This window comes from Suricata suricatta, chromosome 13, assembly GCF_006229205.1.
Source record: "Suricata suricatta isolate VVHF042 chromosome 13, meerkat_22Aug2017_6uvM2_HiC, whole genome shotgun sequence".
Lineage (NCBI taxonomy): Eukaryota > Metazoa > Chordata > Mammalia > Carnivora > Herpestidae > Suricata > Suricata suricatta.
This window is the reverse complement of record NC_043712.1, coordinates 33,116,092-33,122,988: the sequence shown is the minus strand read 5'-3', so window position 1 is coordinate 33,122,988 and position 6,897 is coordinate 33,116,092. Positions and strand designations below refer to the sequence as shown.

The 6,897-nt window shown below is 38.9% G+C and overlaps 1 protein-coding gene across 3 annotated transcripts in view; it reads left to right on the top strand.

Moving 5' to 3' along the window:
* TDRD7 (tudor domain containing 7) overlaps window positions 1-6,897 on the top strand; it is an 83,031-nt gene that overhangs the window by 15,845 nt on the left and 60,289 nt on the right. The gene's annotated exons all lie outside the window — the stretch shown is intronic.

Sequence of the window (6,897 nt, the reverse complement as noted above, 5' to 3'; positions counted from 1 at the left end):
ACATCCCTGTTGTGTTCCTGATCTCATGGGGGATAGTTCTCAGTTTTTCCCCATGGAAGATGATATTAGCTGTGGGCTTTTCATAAATGACTTTTATGATGTTTAGGTATGTTCCTTATATCCCACTTTCTTAAGGGTTTTTTTTTTTTTATTAAAAAAGGATGCTGTATTTTGTCTAATGCTTTTTCTGCCTCCATTGATAGGATCCTATGGTTATCTTTTCTTTTGTTAAGTGGTGTATTAAAATCCCTTGCAATTACCACATTCTTGTCAGTAAGATTGCCTATGTTTATGATTAATTGTTTTATATATTTGGGTGCTCCTGAATTCAGTGCATAGACATTTATAATTGTTAGCTCTTCCTGGTGTATAGACCTTATAATTATTATATGACACTTTTCTTCATCTCTGTTACAGCCTGTAATTTAGAGTCTAGTTTGTCTGATAGATGTATGGTTACTCCAGATTTCTTTTGATTTCCAGTAGCATGATAAATAGTTCTCCATCTCCACACCTTCAATCTGAAGGTTTCCTCAGGTCTAAAAGGAATCTTTTGTAGACAGCAAATAGTTGGGTCTTATTTTTTTTTCTTTATCCATTCTGATACCCTATATCTTTTGATTGGAGCATTTAGTCCACTTACATTCAGTGTTATTATCCATAACTATGGGTTTAGATTCATTGTGTTCTCTGTAGGTTTCATGCTTGTAGTGATGTCTCTGGTACTTTGTGGTCCTTGCAACTTTTCACTCAGAGTCCCCCTTAGGATCTCCTATAGGGCTGGTTTAGTGGTGATGAATTCCTTCAGTTTTTGTTTATTTGGGAAAACCCTTATTTCTCCTTTTATTCTGAATGACAGGCTTGCTGGATAAAGGATTCTTGGCTGCATATTTTTCCTGTTCATCACACTAAAGGTTTCCTGCCATTCTTTTCTGGCCTGCCAAGTTTCTGTAGATAGGTCTGCTACTACTCTTATATGTCTACCTTTGTATGTTAAGGTCATTTATCCCTACCTCCTTTCAGAATTCTCTCTTTCTCCTTGTATTTTGCCAGTTTCCCTATGATATGTCATACAAAAGATCTATTCAAGATACATTTGAGGGGAATTCTCTGTGCCTCTTAGATTTCAATGTCTGTTTCCTTCCCCAAGTTGGGGAAGTTCTGAGCTCTGATTTGTTCAAGTACCCCTTCAGCCCCTTTCTCCTTCTCTTCTTCTTATGAAATTCTTATGATACAGATATTGTTCTGTTTGATTGCATCATTTAGTTCTCTAATTCTCTTTTCATGATCCTCGATCATTTTATCACTCTTTTTCTCAGCTTCCCCTTTCTCCATAATTTTATCTTCTAATTCACCTATTCTCTCCTCTGCCTCTTCAGTCTGCACGGTGGCTGCTCGATTTTATTTTGCACTTCATTTATAGCATTTTTTAATTTATCCTGACAGTTTTTAAGATCCTTGATCTCTGCAGCAATGGAGTCTCTGCCGTCATCTATGCTTTTTTCAAGCCCAGTGATTTTTATGACTATTATTTTAAATTCTTGTTCAGTTATATTGCTTATGTCTGTTTCAGTCAATTCTTTAGCTGTCACTTCTTCTTGGAATTTCTTTTGAGGAGAATTCTTCTGTTTCATCATTTTGTCTAGTTTTCTGTCCCTTGTAAGTTTATATTCTCTGCACCTGCGAGCACTGCTGTATTAAAGGGGGCTCATACACTGTCCAGGGCCTGGCCATTCAGGAGGTGTTTTTTGGAGAGTGTTACTTGCTCTCTGTAGTTGTGACTTTGGTTATTTTATTTCCCTACTCATAGTGGTGTTTTGGACCCTCTACCAGGTGTGCTTTGATTTATTCCTTGAAGTAGCCCTGGAAAGGACAATAAACAGACACACCGGAAACAAAAACATGCAAATGCACAAACCAATAAAATAAGCAAACAAACAGAAACGAAAAAACAATCTAAAAGCAAAAAACCAGAAACCCCAGCTACAGGTAAAGAAACACCAGCTACAAGTGCTGATGGAAGACCGTATACAAAGAGAGAAATGACAGGAGCGGGGAAAAAGAAAAAATGAACATTGACCAGGCAGAGGTACTAAAAGGCTTAATCCAGAGAGAAAGAGAGAAAAAGGAGAATAAGGAAGGAGGTAAAGAAAAAGAAATGAAAATAAAGTTACCCAGGGAAACCATATGGCCTGATTATTCCAGAGAGAGAGAAAGAAAAGAAGGAGGTGTAGAACATGTATCACAAGAATGGATTAAATATGTCTGTTTAAGCAAACCAATAACCAGAGTAACCAGGCTAGAGGAGAGAAGTGATAAGAAGGAGAAAAGGGAGAATATATCTAAATAACAAGAATTGACCTAGAATTAATCCAGGCAGTGCCTCAGTGTTGGTCCGGAGGACAGGGCCGTCTGGTTCCACAGCATCTATCCAGCTCTAGTAGATAAACAGCTACCCAGCATGAAGGGGCGTGGTTTGCCCCTTCACTGTGGGCTCCTCAGACCTATCCTGAGGCCCGACCTTGCTGGATGTGCAGAGAAAAATGGCGACTCCCCAACCCCTTCTTCATGGACCAGCTGTCCCAAATGACTCCTTTGGGTCCATCCCCATTGTGCCACGGGTGCAGACGAGGTGGGCTGTCTCGCTCCCACAGTCTCTTGTGTCCTATGCCTAGCTGGGTTTTAATCTCCCACTCAGTCTGCGTTAATATGCCCCCTAATATGTGGTCCCACGGCTGTGCTGCAGCACTTCAGGGGAGAGGACTGTTTCTCCTGCTGCAGACTGCTCCCTTGACCTACCACCAAACCCGGAGGTGACTCCCCTCTTCCCCAGTTATGTGAACATGGCAGCCGGCCCAGTCTGAAGAAAGCCCTGCAGTTAGAGATGGAATCCCTCTCCATCCCAGCCTGAAGTTTTTCTCTTGTCCAGATACAGTCCTAAGCTTCCCCAGATGCTCCTTCTCTTCCCTTTGTCTCTCCACAGAAGGGGATTCCTTCCCTCCGTACCTACGAGGCCCACTTTATCTCCTCCAGTTCTCAGTCACCCACCTATGGGGCCATCCAGTTTTCCTCTTTTCTTCTTGATAGACTCCATCTCTTTTCCTCCCAGGCTGTTGGGTTCAAAGTCCTTTGGCTTCATCCCTTCTTTGTTTGAGAGATGGGGAAAGTAGGAATCCCCCTAATTCTCCGCCATATTGGCCCCTCCCCATAATATTCTCTTTTTAATATCTATAGGATCTGTATTGATGGCCCGTTCTTTAATCCCATTGTTAATAATTTGTGTGTTTTCTTTTTTTCTTGATTAGTCTATCTGGAAATTTATCAATTTTACTGATGTTTTCAAAACACTATTTTTGGTTTCCTGATTTTTTTTACCTTTCTTTTCTGTTTCAGTACTAATTTGTTTCATCATTTTAGTATTGATTTTGCTCTCATTTTTATTCCTTTCTTCTTTTTACTTTTGGTATAATGTGTTTTCTTTTCCCAAGGTAGTAGATTAGATCACTGACTTGGGACCTTTCTTCTTCTCTAACGTAGCTATAATGCTGCAAATTTCCCTCTACATATTGTTTTAACTGCATCCAGTAAACCTTTATACATGTGTTTTCATTTATTGAAAAATATTTTCTGATTTTTTTTGTTTTGAAGGAGGCTTCCTTTCTGACCTCTGGTTTTTTTTAAGCTATGTCATTAAATTTGCAAATACATAGGGATTGTCCACTTCTCTATGTTACTAATACCTAATTTTTTCTGGTCACAGGATACTCTTTGTATAATTTCAATTATTCCAGTATTTTAAATTGGTCAAGCATTGTATTAAGGCTCAGAATATATTCTATCTTGGTGAATGTCCCATGTGATCTTGAAAAGAATGTATATTCTGCTACTGTTGGGGTAGAGTATTTTATAGATATCAATTAGGTCAGTTTGGTTGATATTGTTATTAAGCTCTTCTATATCTTTACTGATTTTTTGCTTACTGGTTCTACCAATTACTGAGAAAGGAGTTTTAAATTTTCTAAGTAATCATGAATATATTTATTCTTTTCAGCTTTCTTGGTTTCTGCTTCATGTGTTTTGAAGCACTGATGTTTGGTGCAATCAGATTTAGGATTGTTGTATCTCCTTGACGAATTAACTCCCTAATTATGTAATGTTCCTCTTAATCCAGGTGATATTTCTTGTTCTAGAATTAATTAATCAAGTTATTTGGATGTCATATCTTTTTCTTTTTACTTTGAATCTATGTGTTTGTATTTAAAATAGATTTCTTGTAATAGTATATAGGTAAGGCTTTTATATCCACTCTACTGATCCTAAATTTTTATTCAAATATTTTCATTATTTACATTTAATGTAATTATTGCTGTGGTTAACTTTAAACCTACCATTTTGCTAGATGTTTTCTCTTTGCTCTTTCTCTTTTTTGTGGTTGTTGCTGTCTCCCCCCCCCTTTTTTTTTGCCTATTTTTTTCTTTTTATTCTAATTGCCTTTTTTTTTTTTTAATTCCAGTGTAGTTAACATGCAGTGTTATATTTGTTTTGGTTGAATCTGCTTTTCAATTGAATTTTTTTATCCTGTTTTATCTTTACTAATGACTTATTAATTATACCTCTTTTTTTAAATTTTTTATGGTTTTTATTTATTTTTGAGAGAGAAAGGTGAGCAGGGGAGGGTCAGAGAGAGAGGGAGACACAGAATCCGAAGCAGGCTCCAGGCTCCGAGCTAGCTGTCAGCACAGAGCCCGATGCGGGGCTTGGACCCATGAACCGTGAGATATGACCTGAGCCGGACACTTAACCAACTGAGCCACCCAGGCACCCCTAATTATACCTCTTTAAAACATTTGTGGTGGTTGCCATAAAGTTTATAATATATGTCTTTATCACATTCCCTTTTCAAATACTATTATACTATATATTGTGTATATATACATAGTATTAATTAAATATTGGTGCTAGTGTGGACAGTTTGAAAAAAGTTAATGTTTAGTAGAGGGAAGTACATAATGAGTACTTAGGATATTTGCCATTTAAACCTCGCTGTCATTTGAGTATCATATTTGTAATTAAGAGCACTCACAAATGAGCTAATATTGTCTCCTTTTAAAAATGGACAAATGAGGGGATTGCTAGAATTCCTTTTTTCTTTTTAAGTTTATTTGTTTTGAGAGAGAGTGGGAGAGAGCGTGAGCGCACAGGGGATGGGCAGAGAGAGAGAGAGAGGAAGAGAGAGTCCCAAGCAGGCGTCTGGCTCTCAGCACAGAGCCCCATGTGGGGCTCAGTCTGCCAAACCATGAGATCATGACCTGTTTGGCACATGATCTAGAATTCTGTGCCGTCCAATATATTGTTCACTAGCCATAGTTAATTCCAATTAAGTTAAAAATTCAGGTCCTCAGTCATGCCAGCCACATTTCAAGTGCTCAGTCACCACATGTATTGAAGAGCGCAGATGTATAACATTTCCATCAGCACAAAATTCTGTTGGATAGCACTGTTGAAGGAAGAATTAACAAGTTGTCCATGGCTTACCTGGACTTTTCCTGGCTTCTTGAATGTCATTCTCTGAATGTGTCACCGTTCTATTTACTCTCAGTCCGGAGCAAATTTGAGTGGTTAATCTTGAAAAATGCTGGTTACTGACTATTGAAAATCCTTAGCCAGCGCCCCCATGGGTTTCTGAGGTACCAAAATTCATTTTTTTCTCTCACTTGACCTGTCTGCTGTGTGTGGTGCTTTTGAATATGCCATTCTTTTTGGTTCTTTCCTCTTTTTGTTCATATGACACCAGTTCTGCATTTTCTACTTTTATCTCTGGTCACTTTTTCTCAGCCTTTTATAGGTTCTTCTTTCTCTGCCTATCCTTTCATGCCAGCCTGCCACAGAAGTCCATCCTTAACTTGATTTTTGACTCCCTGGCACCAAATACCACATATATGCTAAAGGTCAGCAAATCCCCTGTTCAGACCTCTGACCTGAGTTCCTCATGAATATATCTGTGTGGCTGCCCTGTACGCATCCCAGCCTCCGTATGTCCCAGATGAATTCACTCACTTCTTCTCTTGCAAACTTGCCTCTATCCCATCTCAGTGTCGGTCATTACTATCCACTGTGTTTCTGAGCCAGAAACTTGGGAACTCCCTCGTCATCCAAAGCAGTTAATTTCTGTTGATTCTGCCTCCTAATTAACTCTCAGATTGATTTTTTTGTTTGTTGCCCAGTCCGTGTGTTTAAGTTGTCTATATTTTCAAGTCTCCTTACAAACTCATTAGTCTTTCTCCTTCCCATTTATCTTCTCCACTACTGAATAGTTATCTTTCTAAAATGCAGAGCTGATCACTTTATTCCCCTACTTAAAATCCTTCTAAGGCCCCTCATTATGTTTGGTGAAAATGCAGACCTATAAACATAATATGGGAGTCTCTTCTGAATCTGCCTCTTCCCACCTCTCCAATCCCTTTCAGTCCTCAGCTTCTAATCGAAGAGTCTTCTTCATTCAGTCTTGTCCAGTCGCTTAACTGCCTGAAACTCCTCAGAATCCACCATGTGTTTCTGTAACTGCTGTGCCCTTTGAACTTTCTATTCCCTTTACTTGAGGCGGATACCTCTCCCCACCCTCACCCCACCACACACCCTTATTTCTTCCTTCCTGTCAGGATTCCATTCAGACTTCTCCTCTGGGGATGTTTCCCTATGTCTTCCCTCCCCAGGTTAGTCTTTGTGCGTCTCGGACTCACCCTGTGTTCTCATAGTATTCTGTGCTTTTCTCCACTGTAATAATCTCCATGTGTTGTAATAGCATCGGAAAGTATTCAGTAACAATTGGTGAGATAACCTAACAAGTATGAACTCTGAAAACGATTTGAATTCACAGACTAATGAATCACATTATAG